Source organism: Ascaphus truei, chromosome 1 (genome assembly GCF_040206685.1).
Source record: "Ascaphus truei isolate aAscTru1 chromosome 1, aAscTru1.hap1, whole genome shotgun sequence".
In the NCBI taxonomy this organism is placed as follows: Eukaryota; Metazoa; Chordata; class Amphibia; order Anura; family Ascaphidae; genus Ascaphus; species Ascaphus truei.
The window spans coordinates 466,004,918-466,023,165 of NC_134483.1; positions in this window are offsets into that span (position 1 = coordinate 466,004,918).

Below are 18,248 nucleotides of genomic sequence, written 5' to 3' on the forward strand. Positions count from 1 at the left end.
GAAACACATTGTATCACACAGAACATATCTGTACATTGTAAGTTTTCACAAAAGACACTGAAGAACATGCTAGTAATAATCATAAAGACAGCCATCAGAAATAATCCAAAATTAAATTTGTTGCTGTAGGTAATAAAGATAGACTGCTTTCTCAGGTTCATCGTTCATCAATGCAAAATATAAAAGATACAGTAGGGCTTCAAAATCTGGCATTACATCAGCAACAAACAACGGGTTCTCGAGAGGAGAGCATCACAGTATCACATTCAGTCACTTACAGAATAAATAGGCCACAATAGCTGGATGTAAGACAGTTCCCAAAATAAATAGTCCTTCTGTAATGCAACACACTTGAATAGCGAAGTCCCAAAGACACTGTTCATAGAGGGGCGTCCAGCCAGGGCCACCGACAGGGGTAGAGTCGGAATATCGGTTCCGGGCCCGGAAACTGGGGGGAGCCAGACCAGCCGGAAGTTGTGTGTGGCCGGGGGGGGGGGGTGCGATAAATGCCCTTGTAGCGTGATACTGCCTGATGCTCGATTCCCAGAGCAGTGATAACAGTGGAGTATCGCACTTTAATGGCTTTTTATCAACTATAAACTGTCAGTAAAAAAAAAGTCGCACAATAGGCCAAAAAATGGCAAACACCCCCGGTTTTTGCCAGTAAGCGCAATTCACAAAGCAGTGATAACTTATTCGTACTATAAAAACTCACCATTTCTTTTCACCAGCTAAAGGCTGGCGCAAAAAAGATGCATTTATTTATTTTTGCACAGCATTAATAAAAGAGGATAGCGGGGCCCTCGAGTGGTCCCTTTGGGTGTCCTGGGGCCCTTGGATGGTCCCCAAAGGTGTGTAGGAGCCCTTGGGTGGTCATCGTGGGTGTCTGGGGGCCCTTGTGTGGTCCGTGCGGGTCTCTGAGGGCCCTCGGGTGGTCCCCGCGGGTGTCCGGGAGTCCCCCCTTGTCTGCGGTACCAATACTGTGCCTTAAAAAAATATATGCATACATTCAAATAAATACACCCCCCCCCCAATACATACAGTACAGTAATGGGCAAAGTTACTATTATCCAGATATGGATACTAGCTCATTTTCCCATTATTAAATAAAGCCAGCCAGCATAAATAAAGTAAATAAACCTTTCTACTTACCCCTGCCATCATGAAGGGCATCCTCGCCACCATACTCCAGGTCCATGTCCTCCGATGCCAGCAAGGATACATGAAAAAATACAATTTTATGGCGCCTAACTCCTTAATTACCTTAGCGGTTAATAACCGCTATAGTAATTAAGGGGTTAACCCCCCCCCCTGGTACCCACCTGGCAGGCCTAAGCACCCACCCCGGGACCACTATACCCACCCTGTACCCATCGATTGGCATAGTGGTACATCATACCATATAATATGTCATATAATATAATATGGCACATGTCAATGGTCACCCTAATAAAAAAGCATGAAGGCCAAAAATACACAAAAATAAAAGATATACACAAGCACCTAAACACCCCAATTCAATAAATAAAAGTACTAGGAAACCAATTAAATAAATTAAAGCATGAGCCAACCAATTAAATACATAAATAAAAGCACTAGACAACCAATCAATTGAATAAATAAAAGCACTAACAAATCAATTAATTAATAAAACCACTAAACAACACATCAATTAAAACTAGTAGCCAACAAAAGAATTAATTAAAAACGCTAGACAATCAGAAAATTAAATAAAAACAAGCCATACAAATTACAAACAATTTAAGCCAAACAATAAACAGAAAACTGAAAAAAACAACAATCAATAGAAACAAAAGCATTTGCCAAAAAATGAATAGGCTGTCACTTTTTTGATCTGTACCCTAAATGGCCACAGATTAATACATTATCAGTTAATGGGCAATAAAAAACATAAAAAGAAAAAATACAATAAAAAAACCTGTAAAATTAAAATTACATACATTCAATATTTTTCATACCTTTAGAAGCATTGACCCTCCGAATCCCAGCAATTCTGCAAGCTCTCATACCGCGACGTCATCAAAGTCAATCCAACGCCATCCACCTTGAAGATCCGGAAAAGGTAACAAAATTCTTCTATCTTTTTTCAAATGTTTTTTATTGAGTTTTTCAGAGGGTAGGCTACAGCATATCATATCACAACAAGCTGGTACAGAAGTCATTGGGTATTTTTTGAACAAGTTGACAATACTAGAGCTTCCGCACAACCTGTTAGGATCCAAGAGTATCATGCCCGCCCCTCCATCCGGAGGGGGGGGGGTGTCTATGGATGTGCACCCGTCTCTCCTTTTCAAGTGGAGTGAAGATAGTTAAAAGGGAGAGAGGAAGAAAGAGGGGAGCGAGGGAGTGGGAGAGTGATGGGGGGAGGAGGGGAGGAGAGGGGGGGCATGGAGAGGCATAAGAGAGGGAGGGGTTCAGGCCCCCCCCCCACAACCCCGCCAGGGCCCGATGCCCACCGAGCTCTAGAACAGAGTTTGAGTAATCTATGGGGGTTTAGTAATATGGCCAAGCTTCCCAGGTTTTGTTGAATTTGTCTAGTTGTTGTTTTAATTGAGCTGATTGGAGTTTCATCAAACAAACTTCCCTGATTCTGGTGAGGACTATCTCCCTGTTGGGTGGTCTAGTTTTTTTCCATTTTTCCACTATTGAGTTGCGGGCTGCGGTTAGTACGAAGGATGTTAATTTTTTGGTCTGAGGGGGGAGGCTTTCTATAGGCTTACCCAGCAGAAACAACACCGGATCCAGTGGGACCTCCACCTCACTTATCTCCTCCACCATGGCTCAGATCATATCCCAAAAAGGGCCCAACTTGGGAAAGGTCCACAGTATGTGTACCAGGTCTCCCTGCTGGCTGCATCCCCTCCAGGGGTCTGACAGGCCAGGGAAGGCTTGGCTCAGTCTACTCAGGGTGAGGTACCAGTGGAATTACATTTTATAGATGTTTTCCTTGATGGTGGAACAAATTGAGGTTTTGGTTGCGGCCTCCCAGATATCCTCCCAGTCTTCTCTATCTATTTCTATATTGAGGTCTGCAGTCCACTTAAGCATATAGCTATGGTTGACGGGTATCAGGGCGCGTGCTAGCCCCATATAAATCCCAGAGATCAGACCCTTCCGATATGCTCCTACTGCACATATCTTTTCAAAGTTAGAGGGGTTTTCAAACTTGGAGTTGTGGGAGATCGTTGTTAAGAAGTGTCTGATCTGGAGGAAAGCGAATAGGGGAGACCTCCGGGGGCATATTTTTCCTGTGCTTCGGAGAATTTCATAGGCCGTCCTTTGATTAGCAGTTCGGACGCTTTTGTTATATTGGCTGCTTTGAACAGTCTGAAGTCCCTGGGATCACAACCCGGGGGAAGTCTGGGTTGCCAAACAGGGGGGTCAAAATTGAAGGGGAAGATGATAGGCCAAATGTAGTTCTTGTTTTTGACCATATCTTCCATGTACATCTCATTGCTCCCAGGTCCAAATTCTTCTTTCTTTTATCTTCTATCACTGTCTTCTTTCTTCATCTGTCATTGTTTCTTTATTTTCTTTAATCTTCTATCTTCATCTGTCAATTTTCCGATTGTTTAGCGTTTTTAATGTATTATTTATTTTGTTGGCTACTGTTTTTAATTGATGTGTTGGCTAGTGGTTTTATTAATTAATTGATTTTTTGGTTAGTGCTTTTATTTATTCTATTGATTGGTTGTCTAGTGCTTTTATTTATGTATTTAATTGGTTGGCTAGTGCTTTTACGTATTGAATTGGGTATTTTGATGCTTGTGTATATCTTTTATTATTGTATATTTTTGGCCTTCATGCTTTTTTATTAGGGTGATCATTGAGTGCTATAGTGGCTTATCATGCCCATATTATATGGTATGATGTACCACTATGCCAATCAATTGGTACAGGGTGGGTATAGTGGGCCCGGGATGGCTGGTTAGGCCTCCCAGGTGGGTAGCGGGGGAGGGTGCCTTAACCCCTTAATTACCTTAGCAGCTATCCGCTAAGGGAATGAAGCTGCTTTAATGTAAATGTTATTAATAGTGTCCGTGAGCAGGGGGTCTCCTGAGCTGAACCGCATTGGTTTCAGCCTTGGGGATCCCCTACTTCCTGAGATACAGACCCCGTTATGGGGTGCTTGTATCCCCCTGCAGGATTTAAATCCCACGGTCATGTGATGTGGGAGATTTAAAAGCACATGGTATAACGTCACCCCATAACGTGGTCTGTATCTCGGGAATTAGGGGGTCACTGAGGCTGAAACCAGTGCGGTTTAGCTCAGGAGGCCCCCTGCTCATGTACACTATTATCAAAATCAATATTTTTACTGCACGATCTAAACGTTGCGTCTCCATGCAGCGCTTACAGGCTGCATTTTTTTCTATCAGCTATCACGCTATAGAATTTATAGCACAATAGCACTGAAACAAAAAACAGGTCACACGATAGTGCCTTTTTTTATCGGACTTAAAAAAATGGCCTTCACTTCTTAGTAAATCCCTGCATAGGCCCCACAGTCTCTGCCCAGAAGATCTTATAATCTATGATTTTGGTGACTGATACATAGATAAAGTGACTTGCCCAAGGTAAAGTTACTTGCACTGACACCGGGATTTGAACCAGGTTCCCCTTCTTTAAACTCCATATCATTGTTTTCAGAGTCAGCACCTTTACTCACTGAGCCGCTCCTTCATGACAATGAGGTCTGCTCCCGCTAGCTGTTGCGTGTTTCTCGCTACAATGCACCAGCAGAAGCATTAACGTCTGTACTCATATATATATATATATATAGACCATACGATACCGGTTGCAACACGACATCAAGGGACAGCACGCAGGTAAGTAAATAATTTTTTTTCTATATTTGATAGAAGACACAAAAAAACGACATTTCGGTCCCCCAGTGGGACCTTGAGAAAGGTCCCACTGGGGGACTGAAACGTCGTTTTGTGTGTCTTCTATCAAATATAGAAAATTCATGATTTACTTCCCTGCGTGCTGTCCCTTGATGTCGTGTTGCAACCGGTATCGTATGGTCTGGGATTGCTTTATGGGATAAGCACCAAAACTTATTTACTTGCATATGGTGTGCCGGCTGTGCATTGGATTCTATATATATATATATATATATATATATACATGTAGAGGTATCAGTACCGTGTTAGCCGAGCTTCAATAATCAAAAAATAAATAGATGATACCGTTCTGTGGCTAACGAAATGCTTTTATTTGTGCGAGCTTTTGAGATACACTGATCTCTTCTTCCGGCGATGTTACAATGTTACAATATATATATATATATATATATATATATACACACACACACTTAAAAACCATAGTATACTATATTAACTCAGTTAGAAATAGTGTTTTTTTTAATTGTTTCTGGGACATGTGAACAATGTCAATATTACATGTATGCATAATGTTATTTATATAGCGCCAGAAATGTACACTGCGCATTACAACATTACAATAGGATGTAAATACATTATGAACATTGGTAATAAGTGCAACAGGTAAATGACAACATTCGGCTAAAGGAGACCCTGTCCCAGAGAACTTACAATCAAAATTTCTAAATGAGTATATACATAATTTATCATGTACATATATAAACACCATATTTAAACCTCTTATTTGCTGTATCTGCTATTTTAACACAGAGCACGGTATTTGCAGATGGAAGGAACATTTCCCCATGCATGTAGATCAGGCTAAATCATGTTCCCTTTCCGGGAAGCACTCAACTTACCAGCTGGGAAACAAAAGAGGAAAACCAGCCATCACTTCCATTAAACTTGACAAGATTAGGCAGTTCCTTAACTGATGTCCAAGCTTTTATACTTTCTGCACAGCAAGGGCTAATCTGTTTGTTCAACATAATTTGATTTTGAATAGGCATGATCCCATAGCACAGATACAAACAGAGACTAGAAAAATAAGTTAACGGTTAGTGTCTGCATAATACACACAAATCATTGTTTTACAAGCAAGTTCCATTGTGCAACTTGTCTCTTCTCATTGGCCTGATGCTTTTGCATTGCTCATCAATGGTTGAAGAGTGATGGTATTTAGTGGCCATTGGATATGAAACATTTTTTTTTACATGCTATTTGGGTCAAAGGCCCAGATCCACAAAAAGGTGCAAAGCTTTAGCACACCTTTCCTCCCATTCATATAAAGGGGAGCTGAAGCATGGTAAAGCTTAGCACCCTTTTGGGGATCTGTGCAAAAGTGTGATAATATAAAGAAGCTTATTCCTTAAGGTCCATTGCAGGTTAGACACTTAGAGCCACCGAACCAGCGTTAACTGCTATTGACTTGAATTGCAGTTTAACACCGGATCGGGTGTGTTTATTCACAAAAGATCTTCGTGAATAAGCTCCTTTCTGCTAAACAAACCTGAGCATGCAGTTTTTAACCCCTTTGCGGTCGGGCGATCCTGCAACAGCATTGCTTTGTAGGCTTATGTGGCAGTGAAGGATTTACATGAAAAACTCTCAATGTTTCACCTTTTCTGTTCTATCACCAGCACAGTGGACTTGATTGATGTAACGGACTTCAAAACCCACAGAAAAAGAAGTTGACCGACTTGAAAGTTCTAAAATCCCAAAATGTGTGCAGGCAATTGTTAAATGAATACAAAGTGACAATATCATGGGTGCAGTGCTGTGACTAGTAATCAAGTGAGGATGGGTACAGCAGAGCCGTCCAAAAGGAAATCACATGAATGCACATCACGAAAGAATAAAATACATTTAATGAAACTCACGAAAACATAAGTCACAATAATTAAAAAGGTGATGGGGTGGGAAAAGGTCATTTAGTTAAACCCTTTGGCCAAAGCTGTCCCCTCCCTCCAAGGGGTTAATCTCGCCCCTCCCCACTTTCCAAGTGAGCAGGTCTTGCATGCAGCTGGTTGTGACAGATCCAATGCAATCATTCTTCCTCTAATTATAGAAGTAAATAAGAAGTTAATCATTTAGTGTTAGGACCTGCTAATGGTCATGCTAGTAATGTGGCTAGTAGGCTTATAACGCTTTGGCCAAAGGGTTTAACTAAATTACCCTTTTTCAAGAGATATAAAGGTATTTTACTGTGTATTTTTGTCATATTGGATGTAGCTTCGGGCTTCTTTGTTTCTTGTTGTATACATTTAGCCACTCCCACTAGCACTCCAATTGACACTTATATACATATATATTATGTGGTCATTTTTGGGGTTCCTTAGAGCTTGATGGGTATCTGTGTGTTATTAACTTTGTCCAGCTGGTCTCAGCTGTTTTGGAGGTCAGTGACCCCTCCCTCCCAGGGTTTAAGCTCACCTCTCCCCACTTTCCAACTGAGCTGGTCTTGCATGCAGCTGGTTGTGATAGATCCAATGCAATCATTCGTCTTTGAATTATAGAGGTAAATAAGAATTTAAATCAGTTAGTGTTAGGACCTGCTAATGGTCATGTGTTTATGTGGCTAGCAGGCTTATAATGCTTTGGCCAAAAGGTTTAACTAAATAACCATTTTTAAAGAGATATATAGGTATTTCACTGTGTATTTTTGTCATAGTGGATGTAGCTTTGGGCTTCTTTGTTTCTTGTTGTATACATTTAGCCACGCCCACTAGCACTCCAATTGACACTTATATACATATATATTATGTGGTAATTTTTGGGGTTCCTTAGAGCTTGCTGGGTATCTGTGTGGATAGGGATAGATGACTGGAGAGATTCAATACAATTAATGCTTCAGTTACCAATAAATAGCAAGTATAGAATCGCACCCAATTGATATCCGCATGCAGGGATAGCTAGTGCTATGATCGGGTAGGCAAAAATCAATATTGTGGGAGATCAGACATAATGTATCTCCACATAATTAGGTAGATGAAATTGTGGGAAGTCTGATCTATAACATAGACATATAATAATAAAGTATATGTAATGTTAAAAAGTACTCCATGTGGCAGGAGCTAGGGGCTATTGGCTAATGGATAGAGCCACAATATATTTAGATTAATCTAAATAGGGTAGTGCAATGCTAGTATGTAACTCTAATCAGCAGCACTGATACTCATAGGAGCCAATAGTATGTATGTATGTCTGTCTTTATTATATAGCGCCATTTATGTACATAGCGCTTCACATTAGTAATAAACGTGGCAATTATATAAATAACAAATAATACAAATAACACATGATGGGAAGAAGTGCTTCAGACATAAAAGTGAGACTTAAGAAAAGGAGTGCCTGTCCCAAAGAGCTCACAATCTAATTAATAGTAAAGTAATTTATAATGTGCAAAACATATAAATTGATAAGGGATACTAGAAAAATGTGACTCATATAGTAAAAAACAGTCCTGCTGATAATCGTCTAGATAGAGTAATACAATGCACGACATCCTATTCCTAATAGACTGAGTAATACAATGCACTACAACCTATTCCTAAGAGATAGAGTAATACAATGCACTACACCCTATTCCTAAGAGGTAGAGTAATACAATGCACTACATCCTATTCCTAAGAGATAGAGTAATACAATGCACTACACCCTATTCCTAAGAGATAGAGTAATACAATGCACTACACCCTATTCCTAATAGATAGAGTAATACAATGCACTACACCCTATTCCTAATAGGTAGAGTAATACAATGCACTACATCCTATTCCTAATAGATAGAGTAATACAATGCACTACACCCTATTCCTAAGAGGTAGAGTAATACAATGCACTACATCCTATTCCTAATAGATAGAGTAATACAATGCACTACACCCTATTCCTAAGAGATAGAGTAAAATTAAGCACCTGTTTGAAAACGCCTAAGTCATACAGTATTAGATATACAGCGCCCATCTATTTACAGTCATATATACAATAAGGTGCTGATGTTAGCAAATTGCACAAACCTATAGTACAGCATCAGAGTACTGCGAGGGGATAGTGACAGCTCAGGAGGGCTCCGAATAAACCTCATATAACAGAGGTAAACAAATCTGTAGTAATCGCAGATCAATAACCTGAAATGGCAAAAAAAACACCTCTCTAGAGCGTGCACTGCAAATGACTAACCTGACTTAGGCTAAGCTCAGACAGCAGGCGATGCGGCATGCGCGCGCATGTCCGTCGCAAATTTGGGTTGTGCGGTGGGAGTTTTGAAACTGAAAACTCCACTGGCGGCAAAGTGCAGCGTTGTCGCTGCGACATTTTGCCACCACAACCCAAATTGAACTTTTGGGCTAGTCGCGTCACGCGAGCTGGTTCTGCCAATCAAGGCGACCCTGCTCCGTGATGCGTCCGTTACACGCCCCCCAAATGCCGCTACCTGGCTTCTGCAGTTTGAGCACAGATCGCTGGGCTGCAGAAGCACGCGGAGTAGGCGCAAAACTCTAGCAAGCTGCCATAGCAGCCTGTCTGAGCGAGCCCTTAGACCCCAAGACTTACTAGTCCCTGCAGTACATAATTAAGAAGATCACATAATTCACAACACATCTTAATGAATAAGGAATAAGCTCCTTACTTCTAAACAAACCTGGGCATGCCATTTTTAACCCCTTTAGTGTCAGGCGATCCAGCAACGCGTTGCTTTGAAGGCTTAGTGAATGATTTACATGAAAAACGGTAAATGTCTCACCTTTTCTGTTCTACCACCAGCACAATGGATTAATGTAATGGACTTGATTGAAGTTGAACATTTTTATTATTTGCAATGCTTTTGATATATAGGAAATGTAAAGGGGAGTCATTTTTTTTAATCAAATACGTTTTTTTTTTAAGTGAGTGTTTCATGTTTCAAAGTGATACAAATAGTATTATCAGGTATTATGACCCTGATGCCACTGAACATGTTCTTTATGTCAATGCTTGAAGGACTGTAGTTTTATTGGAGCATACCAAATATTTGTTAATGGTGTTTCAACCAATGATGCTTGATACTTTTTTATATAATGTTTTATTCTTTATGTAACTACTGTATGAGCTCTGAACACTATAGATTAGTGCAAGCATTTGCTGTTCCCCAGAAGAGCTTCTCTCTAATTCTGGTGTCTGAGGCACATGAGATAAAGTGATTGCCCCAAGGTCCCAATGGGTAAATGCAAATGGGGCTGTAACTGAGCCCACAAGAAGTGTACCCACTATTCATACCTCTCACAATATTTTGTTGTACTAGGTTTCCTAGAGAAGTCTCTAGCCATCTCAAAGCCTGTGATACTTAAAACATATTGAAGAAGGGAAGGGTAAGAGAGGAGAAAAACAAAAGACGGGTGATTGGGGGGACTATAATTCAATTGGGAAATAAAGAGAGACTCCATTCAGGAGTTGATTGAGTTAGTTTTGTTGGAGAGTTAATAAGGTTTAAGAGGTAGCTCTGTCTTCGAGTATGGAAATGCTGAAAAGGTGGAAGAGGATGAAGAAATACCTACATCTCCAGGAGATAATTCTAGCAGAGGAGATGTTAATTGAATTAGGGAAGGAGAAAAGCTGCATTAGTTCTGTCTAACAGCACTCTAACTACCCATTTTATGCAATATGGTGAGGAGCAGTTAACACAGATTACAAAGATCGAACTTCTACAGTATTCATTTGATTGGAGGTTAATTCATTGCTAACTATGTATCAATGGCTCCTCACTAGCAAGGTCTTTTGTAGTTGCAACAAAGTAGCATGTCTAGCATGTTTCAAAACTTACTTATATACTTAATATATTTTCAAACCTGGGCCTGAAAGCCTAACTCAAACACTAGCCAAACATCCTACTACTGTAAATGTATAATCATGCAAACTGCTTTTATTAAGAGCTAGTCACAGGCTCGTACGAAACAGGGAAAATAATGTTAAGGTGTTTCCAAGTTGATTTGTTATGCACATCTTACAAAATCCACATTGGCAGGCATTTTGTGAGCCCCTTGAAAAATAAGGGTTGACACAATTCTCTGAGTTATAAAGCTAGCGAAGCATTTGATAATCATGTACATAAATACTGCAATGTAAGACATATATATATATATATATATATATATATATATATATATATATATATCCATTTTAAATGTATAAATTAGGTTGGAAAAGAATGAGGAAGACTGAGATAAGAGGGAGGAAACACGTTGGTAAGTGAGGAACAGTGGAAAAGGTTTACAAAGAATGTGGGAACTTACCTTGGAATCAGAGATAAATTAAAAGACGATACGGCTGGTGGCAGCAAGATAAGTAAGAAAGACTAGAGAAAGAGAATGGAAATATGTGAGACACTGTGAGGGTCAGTGATAACTACATATGAATTCAATGGAGGGAAGAGTATGTAGATAGGCACCATTGGGAGAAGAAGTCAGCAAGAAAGATAAAAAATGGTGCCACCATGATAATTCTGTCATTGCCTTTAGGGGGTTATCTTATAAATAATCTTTACTTTATTAGTGTTGATTCCCAAACATTTCACATGTGTGTTCTTACCAAAAGTTATTTCCCCCAAGCCTCCAATGTTGAATGTATACTTTCCAAGTCTGGTTTCTACAGTTTCCCTGCCTGGGCAGATATGGCTGATTCCGTGTTGCTCTGTCTTCCTGTTTATCAGTATAATGCAGATGCAGTTTGCAATATCTTCTCTAATGGACAATTGTGAGAGGTCTGTGTGTATTTGCTCCATGTATTATTTATGCGGAAATGTAATCTATTTTCATGTTTGAGACAAATATAGGAATCCTTGTAGGCTTTAGAACAAATTAAGTGGAAGGAAGGTTTTACAGCAAAACACTATAGAGTATAAACACACTTTGACCACTAAATACCCCAAACAGGATATCGTATCACTTAAAATACACTTGCACGCTCTCCTTGTAAATTAAGAAGATTTCCCTGATAATGAGCTGGAAATGGAACATTTTGTACTATCACCTTAAAAGACCATGCATCAGTCCAAGGGAATGCAAGATTAAGAGAATTCCCTAACTTCCCTCCCAAATCCCCTGATAGAAGTTTCATATAGTGGCATGTGTGCTTAGAATCCAGATTGTGTTAGCCTTTTGACCTTTATCCACAAGGTGGAGGTTGTTTATGGCAACACAACTCTTGAATTGCCCTATTAAAATGACTTACACATTAATAACATTGATATAGCTAACACTGTTGCTTGTTTTATTCCTAGCACTGAATCAGTAAGTATATCTTTTGCTACACTAAATTTGCTTGAAGATAATGAATAAAAGAAACGTTTTGCATGTTGACCAGTTTGCTAGTTATTTTCAATTACCAATGTCACTTTCCGTTCCTTTTATGGTTACATCAGTGGTTTTCAACCTTTTTATGGTTAAGGAACCCTATAATTATATTGTGAAATTCTGCGGAAGCCCGACCCTCTATAACAGCGTATTTGAGATCAGATGCATTCAGTGGCATAACAAAAAAAATTTGGCCCCTTTGTCACTCTCCCTCCCACCCCTCTCATACTCTCCCCCTCCTTTCTAACTCTCCCCCCTCCTGTCTAAAGCCTGGGACATACTGTAGTGAAGAGCGCTGGGCAGCGCTGACGCTCATGCTCTCCTGCTCAAGCAGGAGATTTTTCGTGTCCCTGCATGAGCGTCAGCGAGCGCGCTTGTGTGCTGGGTGGGAGCCGGGTGGGAGGCGGGCCTGGAGGTGGGCTGGGAGGCGGGGCTAGGGCGCCACGTCACGGCGCCGACGTCCGTGACTGCCATTGGCTTCTGGCAGTCACGTGACAGGCCCTGCACTTCCCTGAGCGGCAAAATTTCAACTTGTCTGACTCCTGCATTTCCACACGCCTCCGCACGCCTGCGGAAGCGCCGTCTAAAGGTTTAATGTTTCCCCTCAGCGCGGCTCAGCGCGCCTGAGCACGGTCTTTTTGACCATGTCCGAGGCCTAAGGCTAAATCCCCTGTGCCGCTGACCACGCGGTGCTTGACGAGGTAAATGCTCGCTATTTAAATTTGGATGTCCCCGCTCATGTGGTGAGCGCTCGTGCACGGCAAGGATGCTCACCCATGCTTGATGCTTACGTAAACAAAAAAAACTGTCTTTGAACCGCACTCAGCTTGTCTGCAAAGTTCCCTGTGCGCGCTTGCGAAATAGCGCGGACACCTGGCGCTCATACTTGGAGAGCTGGTGACGTCACCGCTCTCCAAGCATGAGCGCTGTCAGCGGCACAGGGGACTCAGCCTAACTCTCCCTCCCCTCCAACTCCCCCCCTCCCCTCCCCTCCCTAACTCCCCCCTCCCCTCCATAACTCCCCCCCCCTCCCTAACTCCCCTCCTCCCCTCCCTAACTCCCCCCATCCCCTCCCTAACTCCCCCCCTCCCCTCCATAACTCCCTCCTCCTCCCTAACTCCCCCCTCTCCTCTCGAACTCTTCCACCCCTCCTCTTGAACTCTTCCACCCCCTCCTCTCGAACTCTTCCACCCCATCTCTCTAACTCTCCCCCATCCTCTCTAACTCTCCCCCTCATCCTCTCTAACTCTCCCCCCATCCTCTCTAACTCTCCCTCCCATCCTCTCTAACTCTCTCCCCCTCCTCTCTAACTCCCCCCTCCTCTCTAACTCCCTCCCCCACCTCCTTTCTAACTCTCTCCCCTCTCTTTAACTCCCCCTCCTTAACTCCTCCTCCTTCTCTCTAACTCCACCCTCCTCTCTAACTCCTCCTCTCTAACTCTCCCCCCTCTTCTCTAACTCTCCCACTGATCTCTAACTCACTGTCCCCCCTCCTCTCCAACTCTCTCTCTCTCCTCAACCTTAACTCTCTCACTGTCTCCCCTCCACCCTAACTCTCTCACTGCCTGCCCCTTCCCTCTAACTCTCACATTCTCCCCCCCCTCTCCCTCATCCACCTCTCTAACTCTCACATCCTCTCTAACTATTCCCCCTCTCCTCCCTAACTCCCCCATCTCATCCCTAACTCCCCCTCCTCCTACCTAACTCTCCCCTCCTCCCCCCTCCTCTCGAACTCTTCCACCCCCTCATTTCAAACTATCCCACTCCAACCTCTCGAACTCTCCCAACTCCTTCTCCTGAAGTCTCTCACCCCTCCTCTAGAACTCTCCCCCATCTCTCTAACTCTCCCCCCCATCCTCTCTAACCCCACCCCCATCCTCTCTAACCCCTCCATCCTCTCTACCCCCCCTCATCCTCTCTAACCCCCCATCCTCTCTAACTCCCCCCCCCCCCACCTCCTTTCTAACTCTCTCCCCACTCTCTCTAACTCCCCCTCCCTAACTCCTCCTACCTCTCTCTAACTCCCCCATCCTCTCTAACTCTCCCCCCTCTTCTCTAACTCTCCCACACTCCTCTCTAAGTCACTGTCCCCCCTCCTCTCCAACTCTCGCCTCCACCCTAACTCTCTCACTGTCCCCCTCCACCCTAACTCTCTTACTGCCTGCCCCCCTTCACTCTAACTCTCTCATTCTCCCCCCCTTTCTCTCCCTCCCCGACCTCTCTAACTCTCCCATCCTCTCTAACTCTCTCCCCATGCCTTTCTAACTGCCCCTCCCTCTCTCTATCTCCCTCTCTCCCCTCTAACTCCCCCCTCTTCTCTAACTCTCCTATCCTCCTCTCTAACTCCCCTCTCTAACCCCCTCCTCTCTATCTCCCCCCCTCTCTAACTCCCTCCCCCACCTCCTTTCTAACTCCCCCTCCCTCTCTCTAACTCACCCCCCTCCTCTCTAACTCTCCCTCACTTCTGTAACGCCCCCTCTTCTGTAACGCCCCCTCTTCTCTAACTCTCCCCGTCTTCTCTAAGTCTCCCACCCTCCTCTCTAACTCTCCCCTCCTCTCTAACTTTCCCCTCCCCCTCCTCTCTAACTTTCCTCTCCTCTGTAACTCACTGTCCCCCCTCCTCTTCAACTCCCTCTCTCTCCTCCATCCTAACTCTCTCACTGTCCCTCCTCCACTCTAACTCTCTCACTGCCCCCCTTAACTCTAACTCTCTCTCTCTCCCCCTCCGCCCTCCCTCCCCCATTTCTCTAACTCACTTTTCGCCTCATCTAACACTCACTGTTCAACCACAACCACCTCTCTAACGCTTCCCCTTCTCTCTAACTCTCCCCCATTCTCTGTAACTCTCTCCCCCACCTCCTTTCTAACTTTCTCCCCCACCTCCTCGATAACTCTCCTCCCTCTCCAACTCTCCTCCCCCGGGGTCTGTGTTTGCTGTGGGGCCCTCACGCCACACACGCACACGCACACACACACCTATCCACATATACACACACTCTTACTCCCATAGACACACTTACCCACATACACACACTTACCCACATACACACACTCTTACTCACATACACACACTCTTACCCACATACACACACTCTTACCCACATACACACACTCTTACCCACATACACACACTCTTACCCACAAACATGCACATACACACTCTTACTCCCATAGACACACTTACCCACATACACACACTCACCCACATACACACACTCACCCACATACACACACTCTTACCCACTTACCCACACTCACTTACCGACATTCACTTACACACACCTTTACCCACATATATACCCCCACACACACACACTTACCCACATAACCTTACCCACACACTTACCAACAGACACTTACACATACTGTTACTCACATACAATTACCCATATACACTTACACACACATACCCACATACTCACATACACTTATGCACACATACACTTACCTAAATACTCACATACACTTATACACTTACCTAAATACTCACATACACTTAGACTTACACACATACCTTATCAGTGACCGCACACTGCAGCCACTGCTAAGGTAAGTTTAATTACTGTTTAGGGTAGGGGGTTAATTTAAAGGGTTTTAGTGATTAGGGTAGGGGGGTTAGGAACTTACCTTAGCGGCGAAGTGGCCGGCGGCAGCATTCCGGCGGCAGGGTGGGTCACAGCTAAGTGCCGATGGTCATTTGGTTGCGGTGAAATGGCCGCGACTAAAATGTCCCGGACGGAGCATTCGGTGCCTTTCTTGCCCGCCCTTCCCCCCTTTGTTGGTTGTTTTGACTTTGTACGTATTTATATAAAAAAAAAAAGAAAAGAAAAAGAAATTAAATGTTTGTTATAAAAAAAATAAAGAGAATATAATTTGTCAGGGAGTGTGAGTTGGGGCAGTTTGCTGTCTCTGTCAGGGCAGCTGGTTGTTTGGGTGTGTGGGGTAACCTTGCCAGATGGGGCTCTGTGGGTACAGTAATACTTATTGGTGGCATTTACTGGTGAGTGGGCAGGGCTCATTGTGTTGTGGGTACCCGAGGCCCATTCTCGTCTCTGATGATCAGTGATCTGAGCGACTGGGGCTACGCAGTGCTTGGCTTGGTGGATTTCGCGGGTCATAGTTGAGCAGCATTGGCCTTAGGGGATGGCAAAATAATGAATCCGGCCCACAGGGTGGTTGCCTGAGGCCCGCCACATGTAGTGACCCACTCCCCATCCCAACCTGTGGTGTGGGCGACAGAGGCAGCAGTGGCGGCTGCAGCACAGCGGAAGCCCACCCAGGTGGTACAAACACGGAAGTCGGGCCCAACTATAGGTAGGGGATGGGTAGAGTAGCAGGGTGAAGTGTGAGAGAGAAGGGAGTAGAGTGAGGGGGAGAAGAGGTGAGAGAAAGAAGGGAGAAAAGTGATAGAGAGGGAGGAGTGAGAGATAGAGGGGAGAGGGAAGAATTAAAAGAGAAAGGGGAGTGAGAGAAAGAGAGGAGGAGAGGGAGGGGTTAAGAAAGTGGAGGGCGTAAGAGAGAAAGGGTAGGGGAGATGCAGGTGAGAAGAAGAGTATGTAGCAGAGAAGCTGGAGAGGGGGGGAGCATGTGGCGGAGAGCTTGTGAAAGGGGGAGCTTTGGTAAGCTTTGGGGGCCACACACAAAGCAAAGCTTACCAAATTTTTTCAAGTGGCCCTCCAGCCATAATAATTGCCCACCGCTGCCTTACTGGTTGGTGGAACACTCTAATAGGGTTTTGGCAGTTACTGTTCTGTGGTTGGTATTGTAAAAAAAACCACGGCAGTTGAACCTCCAGACCTCTTAGGCTGAGTCCATAGAGACTGCAGCCGTGCGGAGGCGCGCTGAGGCTGAGGGAAAGCGGGTGCTTTCCCTGACCTTAGTTCGCGCGCCGTCGAGGGGCGGGCCAGTGATGTCACAGAGCGAACCGCTCACGTGACCGGCCCTGCGCTCCCGTGAGCGCAAAAAACTAAAATTGAAATGTCGGCTATGCTTCCGCAGGCGTGCGGGAGCGTGCGGGAGCCCCTGCTAAAGCCGCTCTCATTGCGGCTGCAGGGGCTCACTGCCGAGCGTAAGCGCGCCTCAGCACGGGTCATCGCCATGCCCGAGGCCTTATTATGTCCAAGTTTCAAGCTGTGAGGGGGAGCTATATCGAAGACTCTGAGGTCAAGTAAATGCCGATCTATCTTAAAAGCATTTGCCTCACTTGTTGGCAAGTGATATGCGAACTTCTTTTACTGAGAAATAGGAGAACAGTTAAGGCACCCATGAAGTGGGCATGTTGAGGCTTCATAAATGAACGATAAGAAAAGGAAAAATTCCGATAACCCATACCGGCATGTGCCCGTGTTTGAGATTTGTCCTGTGTTTGTAATGGTAACGCAGAGCAGTAGGAGTGTACAACCAACGTGTTGTGCCTGTGGGGTTATCTGAGGGTAACCTAAATCCTGCAGGCCTCCTACAACTCCCAAGTAATTGTATTCATATGTGACTGTTAAAATCGCAATGCTTAACTAGTCAGAAATGCACTGGTGATGAATGTATTTGTAGTATTTCATACCACAAGGGGGCGCTCAATACCAACAGAGACATACTGTATATAACAGCCAAGGCAGCCATGGAAACTCCCACCAGTTACTACCAATTCATTCATTCTTTAACAGATTGATTTCCAGCACCATTTAGTACATAAACAAGATTTCAAAATGACTAAAAGAGCCCAACAGTCCGTCCAACATAACATGTTCCAAACTCCAACGGCATGTGTGTTAAGATCCTGTAGTCAGCAGAAGAAAACATTCAGGATTGCAGAATCCTGGTCCTCTCCTTGCAGGAAATAAACTATTCAGTGCAGTAGACATGAGGAGGGATGCAAGTTTCCCAGAAATAGTGAGATAGGAGCACCTTCATAAACAGATACACACAATAAACATGAAAATAATGCTACATCACTAAGAATATCCACCTGCACAAACTGTTTACTCCATTCGTGATCTTGAGTTTCGGATTTTAAAAGA